This window comes from Chenopodium album, chromosome 14 (genome assembly GCF_948465745.1).
Source record: "Chenopodium album chromosome 14, dcCheAlbu1.1, whole genome shotgun sequence".
Taxonomy (NCBI): Eukaryota; Viridiplantae; Streptophyta; class Magnoliopsida; order Caryophyllales; family Amaranthaceae; genus Chenopodium; species Chenopodium album.
In genome coordinates this window covers 30,276,503-30,297,168 of record NC_137847.1, presented here as the reverse complement: position 1 = coordinate 30,297,168, position 20,666 = coordinate 30,276,503, and the positions used below count along the sequence as shown (strand labels likewise).

General features: G+C 39.7%; 1 non-coding gene across 1 annotated transcript; it reads left to right on the top strand.

The window, feature by feature from the left end:
• Nucleotides 1-662: 662 nt before the first annotated feature.
• LOC145580357 (small nucleolar RNA R71) lies at nt 663-768 on the top strand. The gene has a single exon (XR_014099419.1). It is a non-coding gene; the product is annotated as a small nucleolar RNA R71 (small nucleolar RNA).
• The last annotated feature ends 19,898 nt before the right edge of the window (nt 769-20,666 follow it).

The window sequence follows — 20,666 nt, the reverse complement described above, 5'->3', positions numbered from 1 at the left end:
AACCTTGATTGTTATAGTTACCTCGAGAACCTTGGTTCCCTTGGTTCCTATAACCACCACCTTGGTTACAGTTGTCAAAATTGCCATGATTGTTGTAATTCCTATTCCATTGACCTCTTTGATTCTCAAACCTAGAATCATGATTATTTGACACATAGTTCACATGCTCATTCACATTTCCATCTTGATCATCACAAACATCCATACATGCATGAGGGCAACTAGAAACATCATGCTTATACGACCCACAATCATCACAAAACAAGCATCCACTAGGCATGTTACTAGAAGAAGGAAGGGGTTGAGAATTAGAAGATGTACCTCTCCCCTTAGTTTGGGAGGGAAGACTTGAAACTAAGTAGGTAGCACTTTCCAACTTTGCCTTGATAGCGGACATCTCCTTCCCCAAGTTCGTCATTTGAGAGGATAAATTGTTGATTGCATTTAGATGATCAACCGAGTACACCGAAGAGCTACTCTTGCTAGTTGACTCTCTTTCTCCATCTTGCCAATCTCTATAATACCTCAATACATCCTCAATTATGTCCACCACTTCCTCTTCCGTTTTGTTCATGATAGGACCTCCGGCTCCTCCATCTAAAAATGATTTTCCTTGAGGGCTAAGACCTCCATAGAAAATTTGAATGATTTGATAGGTTGGAATTCCGTGATGAGGACATTCTCTTTAATACTCCTTGTATCTCTCCCATGGTTCATAGAGGCTCTCATTTGGCTTTTGCTTGAAACCTTGAATCAAAGCTCTAGCTTCCGCCGTTTTCTTTTGAGGATAGAAACGGGATATAAATTCCTTGGTGACCTCGTCCCATGTCCTTAGAGAATTCGGCTTTACCTCCTTGTCTAGCCATTCCAAAGCACGACCTATGAGAGAAAAGGAAAAGAGCTTGAGGCGGATGAATTCTTGGGAAATTCCGTTCACCTTGATAGTATTGCAATACTTCTCGAACTCCTTGAGATGGTTTAGTGGGCTTTCATGCTTGGCCCCACTAAATTGTCGCCTCTCTATCAAAGTGATCATTGCCGGCCTTATTTCAAAATCATTTGTCGGTATTGTAGGTGGAGCAATCCCACTCTCAAATCTATATGCACCGGGAATCCCCAATTCTTTCAATGCCACTCTCGAATTTTCTCCCATTCTTGCTTGTTCTTCTTGTTGTGGCTCTTCTTCACTTGAAATGCTAGGGCTCAAAGACCGTCTAGCACTCCTCAACCTTGCAATAGTTCTCTCAATTTCCGGATCAAATGGCACTAGTGAATGATCACGTGCTCTATGCATAAAATCTCAAAAGAAATGGTTAGTAGCATGGCTGCAAATGTAGCCTTACAGAAAATCTTTTTGTATTTTCAATTAACGGTAAAATAGACTCAACAACTATAATAAAGAACCAATATCATTCCCCGGCAACGGCGCCATTTTTAACACGAGGAAAATGTAGGTCGCCCTCTACCCTTTCCTAGAGTCAAAGAGAATTTATAAACACTCGACCAACCTAATACGAGTATATGGTAAGTCAAGGGTCGAACCCAAGGGAATGAATAGGTGTAAGCTATAGCCTAGGTCAAGCTACTTCGAAGTTTGCGGAAGATGCGGTTGGTAACTAAGGTATCAAGAAATCTAGATGAATCGAGAAATTCAATATACTAAACACTAGGGATATGGGTTCCACATGCAAGCTCAATGATTATGCTAATTGAAAGATCACTCAATCAATTCAAACATTGCAAAGGACAAACAATAGTTGCAATCAAAGGAATTCAAGGGCTATCTCCTATAAGCCAACCTAGGGATCACTATGAATGGCTCGCTAGGAAAATCACAATCAAATTCAATCAATTAAAGAAATTCTCAAATCAAGGGTTCATGTCATTGAAATTTGCAATGCAATCTAGATTAATCTTATAGGTTGATCACTCCTAATCTAATTTATCACATGCATAACTATGTCAACCAATTTAATTGCACCATTCAAATCAATTTAGCATCATCAACTAGCAAAAATCATCAATCAAGCATGCTTCCCCTTCTCCCTAGCAACTAATCTACTCACTAAACATGGTGAAATTAAGAAACAAAACAAATTCAATCAAATTCATATTCATTTAAAGCTAAATCAAAAGAAAATCAATCAATCAACAATTTCTAAAGCAAGGGATGTAATCTCAATCAAAATCCAAGAAACTAGAACGAATTGCATTACAAGTAAATCAAGGGAAAGAAATCTTACAAACATTCATTGAATTGAAGAAGGAATTTCAAAATTAAATTGAAATCTAAGATCAAATTCAAGTACAAACAAGTAAATCTTAAGCTTCTCTCTCTACTTTTTTTCTCTACTATTTCTGGAAAGATTCTCTCTCTAGTACAAAGTTAAGTCGTCCTTCAAAAAGAAAGTCAAAAGCTATAAGTAAGAAAAATCGAGCGAAGAGGGCCGCACAGCCCAGCCGCGCGCGCGCACAGCTTGGTCTGCGCGCACGCACCCCTGTGCCGCGCGCGCACCCTTGTGCCATGCATAGGCTTTGGCTCCTTCTCTTGCTTGATCAAACTCCGCGCTCTCGAGCATCCCCATCATTAGTGCACTCGAGATGATGCCCGCGAACATGGCAGTCCCAAAATGAGCAAATTGACTTGATTATTCACCTCCAAAACACAAATAAAACAAAGAGAGGAAGTGTAGCAAGGTAAAACTAACACTAAAATTATGAATTATCAACTAAAAATATGAAAAACTCGTAAAAACCAATCGAGAACTAAAGTGAATTATAAAAAATGGAAAATCAAATGAAACTAAAAGAATTATATGAAAATGATGAAAGAAAATAAAGAAAATGAACCTAAATCTTATTCTTTTGAGCGCCATAAACGACGCTCATCACTAAGGGGAATCTTGGGGAGGAAGGAAATGGTCCCCTCCCCTTGTAGTCCTCACCTACCCTCTCCCTCCATGTTGCCACTTGTTGATTAATTATTTGTTTGGGATTTCTTTTTATTTTTGATTTAAAAATAAAATGAGAAAATGGATTTTACCAACTCTCCCACGTTGATGGAGAGTGGAATTCTCATGTGACATTCTCTATAAATACCCTCGAAAATTGGAGAAAATCACTTGAGTAGGAACTCAAAAAGGCATTTCCACTTGAGAGAAAACCTTTAAGTTCATATAATACTCGAGTAGTATTTTGGTCCAACTCGGCTAAACTCCGAGTAAGAGACCGATCGGGTCGAGTTACGGGTGGATACCGTAGGAGGTCTTTGCACTTGCAATACTCGGCTTTTCAAGTAAGAGCTCTGTGGTGTGAGCGAAGCACGCGACAAGGGTAAGATCGTCTTTTCTCTCTTTCTTGTTATTTATGTCATTAGTTCTTGGGGTCGGGTTTTGTTCCGCAGAAAGTCAGACTTTCCGAAATCCAACAATGCCTTACTTTCCAAGCTCCCCAAAATCGCCTCATCCTTTCTCTCGGCCCCAACCAGCTGCTCCCAGCTAGCGCCTTGCCTTGGCATGTTGGCTAGGTGCTGGCTTGGTGCGGGCAGCTGCTGCCTCGGCCCAGCATGCCTCGCATGCTTGCGGGCTGCTGGCCGAGGCCCTTGCGTGCTATTGCCAGTAGTGCTAGCTCACTAGCACGCTGCTATCTTTCTAGCCATGCGCGCGCTAGCATGCTTGCTAGTAGTGTGTTGCTAGAGATGCTAGCATTGCTAGCATTGGCATGCTAGCATGCTGTGCTACACACCAGCCATCACTGCTAGCACCCTTGGCATGGTGCGGTGCGCATGCTAGCTACCATGCTAGCACCACTTGCCCCTAGCACTTGGTTTGCTCGGGGCATTCCGATGCTAGGGGTATTTTGGTAATTGTTGATTAATTGATTTTTACCGTCACGTTGTTTTATTAATTCGACTTAACTTGTGACGCTCGGTCTCGACACTCCTAGCTTGATATCCGACGTCTATGTTTATAATACTCGAGCGACTCATTAATTCCTTTTGGATTAATTCGTCGTGACGGATCATTAGTTTGCTTGGGTGTGACCCGAAGGGTTCTTGTCAAGATTAAGCTGTAATATTTATTATACATTAATATTACTGATCGGAAGCGGCCTCCAACTAGGCATTCCGATCACTTGACCTCATTGAATAATTAGCTTTCTAATAATTCCGAACCCTTTATCGGAATAATACACTTGTTCGAAGGACACCATACGTTCAAGTACTTAGAAGATAAAGGAGCTGCCCTTCTCACGAGCATCGCCTCGAGTGCACCAACGATAGGGATGCTCGGGAGCGCGGAGATTGATCGAGCAAGCGAAGGAGGAAAGGCCACGAGCACCAAGTAGGGGTGCGCGCTGGCGGCACAGGGGGTGCGTGCGCGCAGACCCACCTGTGCGCTTGCGGCCTGGTGGTGCTTCTTCTATTTATAACCTTAGACTTTTCCTTTTTCAGGGGGACGACTTATTTTGTACTTGACAATTATTTTCCAGATATAGTAGAGAGAGAAAGTAGAGAGAGAAGCTTAAGATTACTTGATTATACTTGAATTTGATCTTTGATTTCAACTTGATCTTGGATTTCTTTTTCACATCAATGAAAGTTTGTGAGATTTATTTCCTTTGAATTTACTTTTATTGAAATTTCCTTTAATTCTTGAATGTTTGATTTGAATTTCATTCTTTGCTTTAGAATTTGTTGAGAGATTGAAAACCTTCTTGAGTAAACTTGAAATGAATATGATTGTGATTGAATTTGTTTTGATTTTCAATTTCACCATGATTAGTGAGTAGATTAGTTGCTAGGGGAGAAGGGGAAGCATACTTGATTTATGATTTTTGCTAGTTGATGATCCTTTATTGATTGAATTGTTGCAATTAAATTGGTTGACATAATTCTGCATGTGATTAATTAGATTAGGAGTGATCAACCTAGTTTACACTTGATTTATATAAAGTGCACGTCTTTGAGGTGATTGATGAATTGGATGGAGCTGCTCTATATGATTAACTAAAGATGAAATTGCAAAACATTTGTGTTTCAAATTTGGCCTCGGACTTTGTAGGATGAAATCCTGATAATAAAATATATAGATTAAGATTAATGATAGATTTTAATGTTCCTTCAACATGGAGTTTGTTAGTTCAGTTTGATTATGTCTGATGGGGGTCCTGTAATTGAGATATGTATTGGATACTTGCATTAGTTTCAAACTTTTGAGCATGTGAATCTTTGTGCCGAGCTTCAGTAACCTGTGTGGCCTATGTCCGACTCTTGACATGATACATTGGACAAGGGTGTGAGTGTTTGAACTTTGAAGCGTGGAACAATGAATTTGATCAATGTTATGGACTGCTTTCTGGACATTAGGACTTGTTTGGATCCCTACACATACATGATCATTGTCTCAAAGTTGAGATGTTGTGAATTTGGACTTTAGTATTGTGTTATTAAGTGGAAGTGTGATGTGCAGTGCAGGTGCCTCAGAGACTGTATACTTTGGATGAATTGAAGCTGAATGGAAATGAAGCTGCTTCTCTCTTATCACCCGTGGACACGACTCTTGGTTCAATTGAAAGGAACCTGCAGATTGCTGCTGTTTTAGGTGGTGTTGCTGCTTGGAACGCCTTTGAACTTAACCCCCAACAACTCTTTTATATCTCTTTGGGATTGTTATTCTTCTTCTAGACATTGGACTTGGTAACCTATTTTTTTTTTTGCCAAACTTGAGAATATTTTTTCTTATATTAATGGAATAATGGTAGAGGCTCATGAAAAGATTGTTCTTGGACTGAGTCACTATATTAAATTTTTGTGCTTAGAGAAATGCTTTGAATCATTTAAATGATGTGCTAATCTGTGGCTTCTAACAGATTTCTTTTGGTGGAGGAATTGCCGGCTTGGCTCTTGATACAATTGGTCATACCATCAGTCAAAAGTACCACAACCGGGTTATTGGTAGGTGAATAATCGGTCGTTGGACGATCACCCTAAAACCAAACAATATTTCTACCTAAACCAACCTAAGACAAGTCTAGGGTAAGTAGAGGATCGTATCCACAGGGAATGGGTAAGTACACCGAGAGTATGAAACGGTTGCAATCTAGTTCGGTCACAAATTGGGGGTTTTGATTAGATAACTACTATGGAGACAAACACTAGGGGGAAATAGGGATCGACTCCAACCAAACCAACGGATCAAATCAATAGGCAAGCATGAACACAAATTGGGTGATAAAGAGGGCACTCAACATTGCCTTCTTTCGAAGCCATAACACTAAGCAATCCTAAACCAAACTCAACTAACAAGATAGGCCAACCAAGTCTTAACAATGGGAAGTAGACTACTAACTCGGGTTTGTCTTTCAATCGGTCCAAGAAAGCATTAAGGCACAAACAATTGGGATTTCTCACCTAATTGTTGCAACTAAGACTACTACATCATTCAAACAAGGAACCATAATCAAGAGGAATTTAGCATAATCATATAAGAATAGGCTCACAACTAGACTCCATCTCTCAATGCAAGCATAGAAGTGAATACATGAGCAATAAGTGGCCATCCAATTACACATGCAATTAACCAATTCTTTAACAATCAATCATCAACCCAAAATGAACATGCAAGCACAATTAACAATAACCCATGGCTTGGTTGGGTCTTCACCCAACCCCTAGCTAATTAACTACTCACTAATCATGGTGGGAAACAATCTAACAATTAAATCTAGGGTTAACATGAATTCAATTAAACTAGGAGAGAGATTAAACAAGGATGGTTGGACATGCAAGAACAATTAACAAAGATTAAGCAAGAACTAAGATTAATAAAAGATAAAATCAGAAAATTAAATAGCAAAGGAGAGAGAAAGAGATTACTAATTGATGCTTCAAGATTGAGAATAATTGTTGTTGAAATTGATAGAACAAACTTCAAATAATTCTTACAATGATTGAGTTTTGAGGAAAACTAATCTAATTAAAGAGGGTTTAGAGAAACTAAGGGCCTAAGAAGTCTAAGGGGAGTTAAGAAGGAAGAAGAAGATCCGAAAACTGAAGCCAAGGGTCGTATTTATATGCCCAAAAGTTACATCGTAAAATCCGTCAAAATCGAGCTTCAGAACAGAAGGAGCGCCCGCTCCTATAAGGAGGAGCGCCCGCTCCTGGGTGTGGAGCGCCCGCTCCTGGGCTCTCTGCACGCCCTCTCCTCTTGCACCAGTTTGAGGCAGTTTGTAGGAAAACAGGGAGGAGCGCCCGCTCCTAAATAGGTGCACGCCCGCTCCTAAAAGTGCAGGGGAGGCAGAATGTGGCAGTTCAGGCAGGAGCGCCCGCTCCTAAAAGGCTGCACGCCCGCTCCTGCCTTCCTTTGCTTCCAAAGAGTATTTCTTCATGCTTATGCTATTAGCCCATTTTTCATCGTACCTACAAGCACGAGCACACACATAAAAAGACACGGGGAAGCCAAAAGATGCAAATTAGCACAAGAGGAGTTAGAAAAAGGGATTAAAGTAGGGGAAAGAGTACAAAATTGTGTTTTAAAAAGCCATGATAAGTGGACAAATAAAACACTTATCAAATTCCCCTAAGCTAGCCAATTGCTTGTCCCTAAGCAATTCACTTGGCGCAAAAGAAACCAATAGATTAGTCCGCTCAAAGAAAAGCACATGTAAAGATAAAAGAATCCTTAAGCAATAAAAACTCGAGTATGAGGTATATGCCTAAGATCAACCACGGTCATGACTAGCCAAGGCCTAGCTAACCTTCCCGAATGTACTCAACTTTGGTCCATTCAACCAATCTTACCGCGTCCCCAACACAAAGTTCAAATTCCCCCTAATGGTAGTGTCTCATGACTCCTCGAAGGAGCCGGAAGAAAGATAAACAAAAGAAGGCTTAGAACACTCGACATCTCAATGATAAGTACCCTCTCCATATGCTTGTGAACCAACTCCCTCCACCGACTATGGCTTCAACTACTCTACTAACATTACAAGACTCAAGGATTACGGCACAAAGTTAAGGCATAGAGAAAACTAGAAGTGCTTTGCAATTAAAGTCAAGCTAAGATATATAACACTAAGAGCAAACCTAAAGAGGTTTCTGACTTTGACCCGTTACAAACTATGAATAAACTTGAAACAAAAATGCACCCCCAAGCTTGTTTAATTGCTAGGGTGGTAGCTATTCATCACTTCTTTTTCTTTCTTTCTTTCTCTATTTTTTTTCTCTCTTTTTTTTTTTTTTTTTTTTTTCAAACTTGGCATTTACATCACAAACTATTATTTATAACAACTTAAAGATTGAACTAATGAAACAAGAATGACATGCCTTAACTTTGTGCGAATGAACAGTACATAACAACCTTCATAATCACTAAGAGTAGTTTAGGCCGCGATCTTGGGAGTTAAGACTCAAGTTCTCGATCTAGGTACTAAATCAAAGAGGATCCTTGCCACTCATTCAAAATGTAGTAGGCTTGAAAAATATTACAACCTCACTTTTGGGAACAATGTAGGATCAAATGCTACCTTTCGGGGTTCAAATTCCTTCGATATGGGCGACACCTACTGGCCAATTCTATGTTCAACCAAGGGCATCTAAACCATACTCGAAATTTTATTACCAAAAGAAAGAAAATATCCATCACATGCAATCCAATATCATCATTGAGGGCTATTCTAAAAGCAAAAAAATGTTTTTTTTTTTTTATTTTTTTTTATTTTTTTATTTTTTTTTTAAAGGGTAAAGGGACTAAAAGGAAAATATAAACAAGAAAAGAAAGGAAGGAGTTACCATTGATCTTGATGTAGTAGTGTCTCTTATATACAAGGTGATAAAAGAGTGGTGATTAGTAGCAAAGCAAACAAGGACTATTATGAGTGGATCATACACATACGAGTTAAACAATCATTCCACAATTCATAAATAAATCGTCATTTGCAAAACTAGGACAATTATATCACAAGCTCACTTGAATTCATTTTACCATCAAAGACACTAGTCGAATCATTAAGCCAAATGACTACAAGCAAAGATAATATATACAAAGTCTAAACTAATTAAAGGAAACACAATTTTTTTTTTTTTTTTTTTTTTTTTTTTTTTTTTAGAGGAAGGGAAAGAGGTACTAGCTAAAGAATTTGGATTAAGGGAGGAGGAACTAGCTAAAGAAGATTAGGAGAGGGAAGGAGAAAAGGAAGGAAGGAGAAACTAACTAAAGAATTTGGACTAAGGGCTTTGGATTTTTGGGTTTTGGATTTTTGGGAAGGAGAGGAGGCTCATCAACAAATATCATCATCAAAAATGAAGCACATAAACCAAACCAAGCTCATCAAAATGCAAACATTCAACCATTAACTAACCAATCAAGACAAACGGAGCATAATCAAATTAAGCACAAAACTAGCAACATCAAATCCCAACTCTATGCAAGGCCTAAATACTCCCCCAAGCTAGACATTTAGTCACCGTTTCAATGAAACAAAATAGGCAATGAAGTAACCTCCCCCAAGCTTGGGATTGGCACCGTCCTCGGTGTCCCAAGAAGTGAAAAGGGGCAATGAAACGGTGACTAGAATGCCTAGACCATCTAATTATGTCGGCGTCCCGGCGAATAGTGATAATTGTAGTTAATATCTACATCACTAGAAGTGGCCGGGGCGTCTACATAAGGAGGTAGATCATAGTTGGGGCAAGTGCGGTAATGGCCAAAGTCCGGCACACCTTGCTCACCCCAACCACCATCATAGCCGGGTGGAAACCCATAATGCCCCCTTAGGGGGGGATCGAGCACCTCCGAAGATGAACTATCTCCACTAACCTCGGGGACATAGTAATAGCTAGGGTCGCCCCTATAATCACTTCCCCCGGGTTGTGTGTAGTCATAAGGGGGAAAGGAGCGAAGCTCCTCAATTGAACTACGCGGGCCTTGCCAAAAGGGGTAGGTGGGTTGGCCATTGTTCCAACCCGCTACCGGCCCTTCTTGAACGGGACGGTTGGGATAGTTGAGGTAAGGGAGAAAGTCTCCCCTCTCAACTTGATGTTGGTAGCTTCTCTCCGCTACAAAACTTTGGTACTCATTTTGTTCGAGAAGTCTTTGATTGGTTAGATTTAATTGGTTGAAAGCAATTTCCACATCAAAGAGAGAAGAGGAGGAAGAGGAACCATCTACCCTAGATTGGGGAATGGAGGATGTACTCATACGACGGGGTACGGGTACATTCTCGCCACCACCGGCCATACCTCGTGGGAGTTGATCTCTTGGCACTTGCCATGTGTCCCCCACCGAGTTATTAACCGCCGGATTTGGGAGAGTGCAATAATGCACCCCATTGACCTTCCAACTATAGCGAAGATTTCGGCCCGGAATTTCACTAAGGAACTTCATATCACTAAGTGCCTTAAGATCAAGCATGTTAGAACTTTGGACCGGGGTCATTTGGTCTAGAAAAGACCCAAACCCTAACTTCCTCGCAATAATTGAAATCATTCCCCCGCATCTAATCTCTCCGCTCATCTCTCCACTTTCTCTTATTTCAATACATCTCTTGATGAACAAGTATCCCATGTTCACATTCCCTTCCACATTTCCTTCGAATCTTGAAGCTAGAAAGAGGCATTTGATCTCCTCTTTAGTTAGCTTCCCTAAGTCTTGTTTAGAAAAACAAGCATAGCTCATGATTCGCATGAAGATTCGAAGGACGGGGTGGATAATGTGGCTAGCATGGCTAGACCGGGTTGTGAAATTGGGATACCCCGCAATGGTATTCCACCACACTTGCTCCTCATAACTTGAGAAGTAAGTACCATTGGGGTCATAGACTTGGTTGAGGGTGGGCCATTCAAAAATTTCGTTCAATCTCGTCAAAGTTAAGGTTTTTTCGACATTGAACATTCTAAATTTTATTTCGCATTCCAATGGCTCATCCTCAAGGTTTATGCGTTTCATAGAAACCGATGAAAGGAATTCAAGAGTTAGGGAAGAAAAGGTTTCTTCCGCAAGGTCCAAGAAGTCTAGCCAACCGAAGTTTTCGGCTACTCTTCTAATTCCCTCATCGACCCCTAGAAGTCTCATTGAATGTTGATGATAGAATCGGGTTGGAATAATTTTTCGTTTGGAAAGGTCATCGAAAGGCTTTTTAAATCGTTTATCGATTTTTAAAGTTGGTGGTGGGTTAGGGTTTTCTTGTTGTGAAGGGGATGAGGATGTTTGAGGCTCACTTGTTTTTCTTTTCTTAATCCCTCCAATGAATTTCTTCATTTTTTTTTCTTTTTCTTTTAGTTTGGAAAAGGGGTAATTAGGAAAAACACTCAACAACAAACAACTCCACACACACCCTTAACTTCAAACCCCCTTTAAAAATCCAAAAGTACCTGTTCCACAACACAACCAACAATATATTCCAACACAAAAATTCCAACAACAATGCACTTCACTAATTTCACACAAACCACATTCACAAAATCACAATGTTTATGTAATTTTCAATCACAATTTTTTTCTAACAATTCTCCATAAACAACAATAATTGTTCAATTCTAACCAATCATGCAATTAACTACACAATTTGTATGAAATAAACAATAATTATGAAAATTTGAAAAAGAAAGTTGAGTAGAGAAGTGGATTATACCAAATAGAGTATGAAAATACTCTAAAATCCTCCAAGACTACCCAAATTTGCTCCTCCTTCTTCAAGCTTTCACCTTCTTGCTCTTGTTCTTCAATGGAGATTTTGTGGGTTTTCGAATTTTTGACCAAATTTGTGAATTTTTGTGATTTTTAGAAAGAGAATTGGAAGGAGAATAAGAATATGTGAATTTTGAGTGAAACAAATTGAAGGTTTGATGATGATTTTGATGAGAGAAGGTAGAGAAGATGGGGTTTTTAGAGTGAGAAAGAGGTGGGTAAAGAGGAGAGAGAATATGAATGTGGTGAATGAGAGGTGGGAGATGAAAGTGGGTAAAAAAAAGGGATAAGAGGGAAATCCCTTTTTTTTTCACGGCAGGGGTGGAGCGCCCGCTCCTAAGAAGAGGAGCGCCCGCTCCTGCCTTTGGAAGAACCTTCTGCTTCCTTTTCGTCAGTAGGAGCGGGCGTGCAGGGTGTTAGGAGCGCCCGCTCCTACAATTTCTGGAGTTTCTGCCAGTTTTTCCAAAACTCAAATATTTTTTTTTTATTTTATTATTTTTTTTTATTTTTTTATTTATTTATTTTTTTTTTTTCGAGAGCTGAATATAGGAGCGGGCGTGCAAGTGGTAAGGAGCGCCCGCTCCCACATTTTCTAAAGTTTCTGCCCAGTTTTTGATATAGAGGAGCGGGCGTGCACTCCTTCAGGAGCGCCCGCTCCTGAATTTGCTGGAGTTCCTGCCTGTTTGCTGCTAGTGGGAGCGGGCGTGCACTCGGGTAGGAGCGCCCGCTCCTATCTGGAGTTTCCGAATCTGCCTCTTTTTCTTTTCTCCAAGCAAATTACCTATATCAAAACAAAACACTAAACAAAGCATTCAAAATGTTAAGTGTTAGTTTAAGCTCATTCATCTCTCTCTCTCTTTTTTTTTTTTTTTTTTTTTTTTTTTTTTTTTTTTTTTTTTAGTAAAAGCAAAAATACTCGGGTTGCCTCCCGGGAGCGCTTCTTTAACGTCACTAGCTTGACGCCCTTCCGATCACATTAACCGGAGACATTGAATTCTTTGACCTTGATGGAGTGAACCACACCTTTCTTGTCACCCTCATAATAAATCTTGAGGCGTTGACCATTCACTTTGAATGCTCCGGTGCTCTCACTCCAAACTTCAATTGAGCCATAGGGAAATACCTTTACAACTTGAAAAGGACCACTCCACCTTGATTTAAGCTTTCCGGGAAAAAGCTTTAACCTTGAGTTGTAGAGAAGAACCTTATCACCTTCCTTGAAGTCCCTCTTGATAATGTACTTGTCATGAAACTCCTTAGACTTTGCCTTGTAAGAGCTTGCATTATCGTATGCATTCATTCTCAATTCCTCTAGCTCATGCAAGTCTATCATTCTTTTCTTTCCGGCACTTTTGAGGTCAAAATTCAAGGCTTTAATTGCCCATTGAGCCTTGTGCTCCAATTCCACGGGAAAATGGCAAGACTTCCCATAGACTAACTTGTAAGGAGTGGTCCCTATGGGTGTCTTAAAAGCTGTACGGTATGCCCATAAGGCATCATCAAGTTTTGCCGCCCAATCCTTCTTACTTCTAGCCACGGTCTTCTCCAAAATGAGCTTGATTTCTCTATTTGAAACCTCCGTTTGGCCGCTTGTCTGAGGATGATAGGACAAACCCACCTTATGGTGTACTCCGTACTTAGCCAATAAAGCTTTGAATGTTTGATGAGAAAAATGAGACCCTCCATCACTTATCACAGCCCGTGGAATGCCAAATCTTGGGAATATGATCTTTCTAAACATCTTCATCACCACCTTGGAGTCATTCTTTGGTGATGCAAGAGCTTCCACCCATTTGGACACATAGTCCACCGCTACTAGAATGTAGAGATTACCGTAAGATGAAGGAAAGGGACCCATGAAGTCAATCCCCCAAACATCAAATACCTCCAATTCTAAGATCGGATTTTGAGGCATCTCATTTCTTTTTGATATGTTCCCGGTTCTTTGGCATTTGTCACAAGTCTTCACAAAGACCCATGCATCCTTGAAGAGAGTAGGCCAAAATAACAAACATTGCAACACTTTTGCCGCCGTTTTGTTTGCTCCCATATGACCACCACATTGTGATGAGTGGCACATATGAAGCACACTTTGAATTTCATCGTCGGGAACACATCTTCTCAAAAGATCATCCACCCCTATCTTGTACAAAATAGGATCATCCCATATGTACCTTTTCGACTCATGCTTCAATTTTCTTCTTTGTTGAGGGGTGAACTCCGGTGGAATTTCCTCACAAGACAAGTAGTTCACTATATCGGCATACCAAGGCAATGACTTTGCTTGGATGGCATACAAAACATCATCTTTGAGCTCATCATTGATTGGAAGTTGATCAACATCTTCATCTCGGATTTCCAACCTTGACAAATGATCCGCTACCGAATTTTCCGTCCCCTTTTTGTCTTTAACCTCTATATCAAAATCTTGCAAAGCAAGCACCCATCTCATCAACCTAGGCTTTGAATGCTTCTTGGACATGAGATATTTGATTGCCGAATGATCGGTGTAGACAATGGTTTTTGAACCCAAAAGGTAGGAACGGAACTTGTCAAAGGCGTAGATTATCGCAAGAAGCTCCTTTTCGGTCGTGGTGTAGTTCTTTTGTGCATCATTCAATGTCTTGCTTGCATAGTGGATCACGTGCACCCTCTTTTCTTTCTTTTGCCCCAACACGGCACCAACCGCCGTGTCACTTACATCACACATTTGTTCAAAGGGGAGGCTCCAATCCGGAGCTTGCACTATTGGTGCCGAGATCAATGCTTTCTTCAACCTACAAAACGCATCTAGACAAGCACCATCAAATACAAAATCACACTCCTTTTGAAGAAGTGTAGTAAGAGTTTTGGCTATTTTAGAGAAGTCCTTGATGAAACGCCGATAGAAACCGGCATGTCCCAAGAAAGATCTCACCCCTTTCACATTAGTAGGGGGTGGGAGCTTCTCTATTACATCCACCTTAGCCCTATCAACCTCAATCCCCTCATGGGAGATCTTATAGCCAAGAACAATGCCTTCTTGAACCATAAAATGACATTTCTCCCAATTAAGGACAAGGTTGACCTCTTCACACTTTTTCAAACATCGCGTGAGATTAATTAAACAATCATCAAAAGAACTTCCCCCAACCGAGAAGTCATCCATAAAAACTTCCATTTCCTTTTCAATCATATCCGCAAAAATTGCCATCATACATCTTTGGAAGGTAGCGGGGGCATTGCATAAGCCAAATGGCATCCTACGGTAAGCATAGGTGCCATATGGACAAGTGAATGTTGTTTTCTCTTGGTCATCCGGGTGAATTGGGATTTGAAAGAACCCGGAATAGCCATCAAGATAACAAAAATACTTGTGAGATGCTAGCCTTTCCAACATTTGATCAATAAAAGGCAATGGGAAGTGGTCTTTCTTGGTGGATGTGTTTAGCCTACGATAGTCTATACACATCCTCCAACCGGTAATAGTTCTAGTAGGGATGAGTTCACTTTTTTCATTTTTAATAACCGTCATCCCCCCCTTTTTAGGGACTACTTGCACCGGTGCCACCCATCTACTATTAGAAATAGGATAAATGATACCGGCGGCAAGTAGTTTAAGAACTTCCTTCTTGACCACTTCAAGCATTGGAGGATTAAGCTTTCTTTGTCTTTCAATTGATGGTTTAGCATCATCCTCCAATGAAATTCGATGCATACAAAGCGTTGGGCTTATACCTTTCAAATCATCCATTTTATATCCCAAAGCTTTGCGATGCATCCTCAATACATTCAATAATTTCGAGGTTTGAACCTCATCCAATGAAGCATTAACAATAACCGGAAAAGTAGAAGATGGACCAAGAAACTCATACCTCAAGTTGGATGGTAGAGGTTTTAGCTCTACACTTGGGCATTCCTTACCATTGTCGTTCATGAGTTGCTTCTTCACTTCTTCTTTTCCAATTACTAGGTTTGCTTCTTCCTTGTCCATGGGGGTGGAGTCAAGAATCTCCTCAATTGGCTCCATCTCCATGTTTTCATTGCAAATCCTATCTTTGCTTTCAAGTTCATACTCAAATGCAATTGTATGGATTCATTAATAACATTCTCAACAATATCAATACTCATACAATCATCCATGTTGGAAGGACATTTCATAACTTGGTTCAATTTGAATTCCACTTTCTCTTTTCCAACAAGCAAAGACAATTTACCATGTTTCACATCAATAATAGCCCCCGCCGTGGCTAAGAAAGGCCTACCTAGAATTATGGGGACATTCAAGTCCTCATCCATATCAAGCACAATAAAATCCACAGGAATGTAAAGTTTGCCCACCCTAAGGGGGACATCCTCTAATTTTCCCAAAGGCATCTTAACCGAGCGATCGGCTAATTGAAGGGAAATGTTGGTGGGCTTTAACTCTCCTAGGCCAAGTCTTTTGCACATAGAAAGGGGCATCAAGCTTATGCTAGCACCAAGATCACATAAAGCACGATCAATTACCATTTCACCAATAGCACATGGAATAGAAAAACTACCGGGATCTTTAAGCTTAGTGGGCAACTTATTTTGAATAATTGCACTACAATTTTCCGGCATATTGATTGTTTCCACAAAGTCAACTTCTCTTTTATTACTCAAAATGTCTTTAAGAAATTTAGCATAAGTTGGCATTTGTTTAATAGCATCGGTGAATGGAATGTTAACATAAAGCTTCCTCAAGACTTCCAAAAACTTAGCAAATTGTTCATCAAGTCTAGACCCGGCAAACCTTCCCGGAAAAGGAAGCTTTGCCACATGTAGCGGGATTTCACTCTCTTTTTTTTCTTTTTCAACTTCTTTCTTTTTGTTTTTTCTTCTTCTTCTTCTACTCTCAACTCTCCATGGGAATCACTCATTTCAATCACTCTTTCCTTTGACTTCTCACCTTCTAAGTCATGTTGCATTCCCTTTCCTTGAACTTCCCCCAAGCTTTTTCCACTTCTAGTTACAATGGCATTGGCTTGCTCTCTAGGATCTAGACCTTGGCTAGGCAATGAGGTACTAGACTTGCCTTTAAGGGCACTAGCTATTTGGGCCATTTGATTTTCCAACATTTTATTGTGGGTTTGCATTTGCTTTAAGCTTTCCTCTAAGTCATTTGTCTTTTTAGTTTGGGAGTTCATGAATTGCTCCAACATGCTTTCTAGATTAGACTTAGGAGGAGGGGGAGCTTGAATTTGAAGTGGTGGTCGAGGGATAGGAGCTATGGTTGGTCTTACTCCTCCATTAAAACCGGGTGGGTTGTGAGTGGAAGAATATTGGCCTTTTTGTTGGTATCTATTGTCATTTCTATAATTCCGTTGGTTATTAGACACATAATTACCACTACCACTAGCTTGACCTTGACCACTACCTTGCCCTTGGTTCTGGCCACTTCTCCAACAAAAATTAGGGTGATGTTTCCATCCCTCGTTGTAGGTGTTGGAATAGGGGTCAAACCTAGGATTAGCATTCACGTTATTGACTTGTTCCATGGAAGGGGAAGGGGAACATTTCTCATTCAACAAATAACAATCGGAAGACGCATGGTCTTCACCACCACATACATCACAAGACATCAATTACTGATAAGTGATATTTATGTCACTCCTAAGGAGTAGTTTTAGAGTCTTTTCCGTGTTTATTTTCTCTTATTTTCCTTTTATTCTCTTGTTTTCTCTTTAATAAAGTTTCTAGTTTATTTTGGTAATTTTGGAGTGTTTAAGTTTATTTTCTTTATTTTATTTAGTTTTAGTTTATTTTCGTATTTTATTTTATTCTATTTGCTTGCGTAGTTTTAATTATTTTTAGTTTAGTTTTGTGCCTCTTATTTTCCTATTTTATTTTATTTATTCCTATTTTATTTATTTTATTTTATTTGTCTTGGTTTTATTTTTATTTTCGTCGTTTATTTATTTTCATTTTATTTTATTTCCATTTTATTTATTTAATTTTTCTTTATTTATCCTAATTCCTTCCTTCGGTTTTGTGTGTAGGGGTTCGGGATTCATGTCAAGTGAGTTTGGGGTCCAATTTGAGTCAAACGCCAAATGCCCGTTTCACAAGCATGCTGCCCCTTATCCGTCACCACACCCTACCTTATCCTCCACCACAAGCCCACAGCAACCCCTGCTCCACAACTCTCCTCCCCTGCTGCTCCAACCTCAACAACACCTCACACACTCATCTCCCCTGCTCCCTTGCTTCACCCCGCAACACCACACAACACCACCAACAGCAACACCAATCACAACCAGCAGCAACCCCTGCTCCAATTCACACACCTCGCACAACCCCACAACAACCACCAGCAATCACAACCGCATCAATCAAACCACCAACAACAGCAAGCACGACTCCACTCATCAAACCACCAACAACACCAGCAGCAACAACAACGAACACAACCCACATCGCCAACCCCTGCAGCCGCGCCTAGCAGCGTAACCAACACCACAGCCACCGCCAAAACCGCCAACAATCACCACTAAACCACCTCCGATCACACTAATTTCCAGCCACGCATTCCCACAAATTAACCCATGCTTCACCTTGCACCAATTACAGCAGCCACCACCTCCAATCACCACCACTGAACTACCATCAACAACCACCGCAACAGAGCAGCCCGCAGCCCAGTCGCAACTCCAATTCAGCTCCATTTTTGATACCCTTTAGAGCGGACGCTCACTCAACCGAAGCGGCCGCTCCATTTCACTCAATTTTACCAATTTGAGGCAGAAGCTCAGAGCGGACGCTCCAATGGGTATGAGCGACCGCTCCATCAATATCGAGCTTAATTGTACGGATTAATGAGCCTCAACGGTCATGATTGCTTCGACTAATCCAAGGGCCACGATTGAAGGCGATCGATGGTGATGATTTGAAGGTTCATGCTTGAATGGTGAAGATGAGAATTCAGAGCAGCCAAGAAGATCGAAGAATGGGGTTTTGGGGTCTGATGTTTTGGGGGATTTTGGGTTTTTATTATTTTTCTTTTTCTTTTAGTTTTATTTTTTTATTTTCCTTTTTCCTTTTCCTTTTCTATTTTCCTTTCCTTTTTCTTTTGTTTATTTTTTTATTTTATTTTCTATTTTTATTTCTCTTTTCTTTTATTTTCTTAGCTTAGTATTTATACCCATTTTCTAGGGTAATTAGACAATAATTATTGTCCATTATTCCATTCTCTAATTTAGTTTTAGGAGAGCTTCTCTCTCTAGGTTTAGATTAGATTAGAGTAGTTTAGAGAGAGAAAGTAAGGGTTTTTCCATTGATGAACTTGGATATTGAAGAAGGAGCTTGATTGAATCTTTGCAAATCTTCATCTTCTATTAATGAGCAATCTCTTACTCTCTTTCTTTATTTTTGTATTTAGTTTTATTTGCTTATTTTGATTTCCCTTCATTGCTTGTTGATCATGTTAATTCTTGATTATTTGTTGATTAATCTTGTTATTATCATGATTAGTGAGTAATTTTCCCCATTGAGGGGATGGTTGTGGTGTAGTTGGATCTTGAGCATGTTCTAGGTTTAGAGTTGATTTATTTGTGATTAAAGTCTTTATATGCTTGATATTCTTTAATCTACTTGCAAAATGCATGTTGTTAGTTGATTAAAGGTGAAACTTTGCTAACAAGGAACGGAAGTTGACTTAGTTAAGGTTCATTAGTATCGATTGTTATTTAATAGTACCTCCTAGTATATGGTTCTAATGTGGAAACATAGAGGCTATGTTAGGAGAAGCCAATTGACCCCGGAAGGCGGCTATATTGGATCTTTTATTTCGATATTTGAGCATGTTTAGTTCATAATTAATTCAACTTCTATGCTTTTGTTTATGTTCAAGTGAATGCTATACCTAAACCATTTCCCTTAATGTTTTATCTCTAGTTTTAGTTTGTTTAGACCTTTAGTTTACCTTCCCTTATTCCGGACTAGCTTAATTGTTGATAGCATTTGGTAGTGTTTAATCGTTCTCTGTGGTTCGACCCCTATGCTTGCCTTATACTCGTATTAGGTTTGTTTAGGTTGTATAAATTGTATTTGATCTAGGTGTAGTCGTTTGACGACGCGATTATTCCCTTGTCAAATTGGCGCCGTTGCCGGGGAACGGCTTCCATTACCGTTGTGTTATCTTATTGAGACTAGTCCATTGTATATATTTTCTTTTGATTTATTTTTTGTTCTCTTTGTTTTGTTTTTGTTGATGAAAAATGGCACGTTTTTCTTTTCCTCAATATGATGGTGAGCCTTTTTATGTCTATTTCCATAGACTTGTAGAGTTTTTGAACTATAATGGTTGTAATCCTTGTGAAGCTTGTGAGATTTGTTATTGTGGCATGAATGAACAAACGAGATATGAAGTTGAAAGTAGGTTTAATGGTGAATTTCAAGCATTAACGGTTCATAATGCTTGGAGCTTTTTTGTACGGTTCTCTAAGGATGTGCGCAATAGGGCATGTAATGTTGCTAATTTTGATTCTCAATGTGATAATAGTTTTATTGGTGGCATGAATCCCCATAATTTGTCTTGTGATCCTATATGTGAACCTAGTACAAGTGATTTCAACTCTTTTTCTCCTATTGTTGATAATGAATCTCATTTGCTTGATTATGCCCCCTTTCCCCAATATGATGATGCTCATGTGTTATAATGTGAATGATCCTCCCTCCTCATCTTCTTGTTCTTACATGGCTCCAAATGATTTCCCTTATGCTCCTAATGAATCCTTTTATGAGGGTAATTCTATGGAAAATTTGAAGGAAGAGAAGATAATGAAGATAATGGAGATGATGGAGAGGTATAACGAGATGAGGGAAGTTGAGAATAGGGAGAGGGAAGTTGAGAATAGGGAGATGGAAGCTAGAATGAAGATGCTTGAGAGCCAAATTCTCCAATTAGCCAACTCTCAAGAAAATGCCCTTCCTTCTTCTTCTTTTCCCCATATGAGTGAGGATCCCATTAGAGAGCAT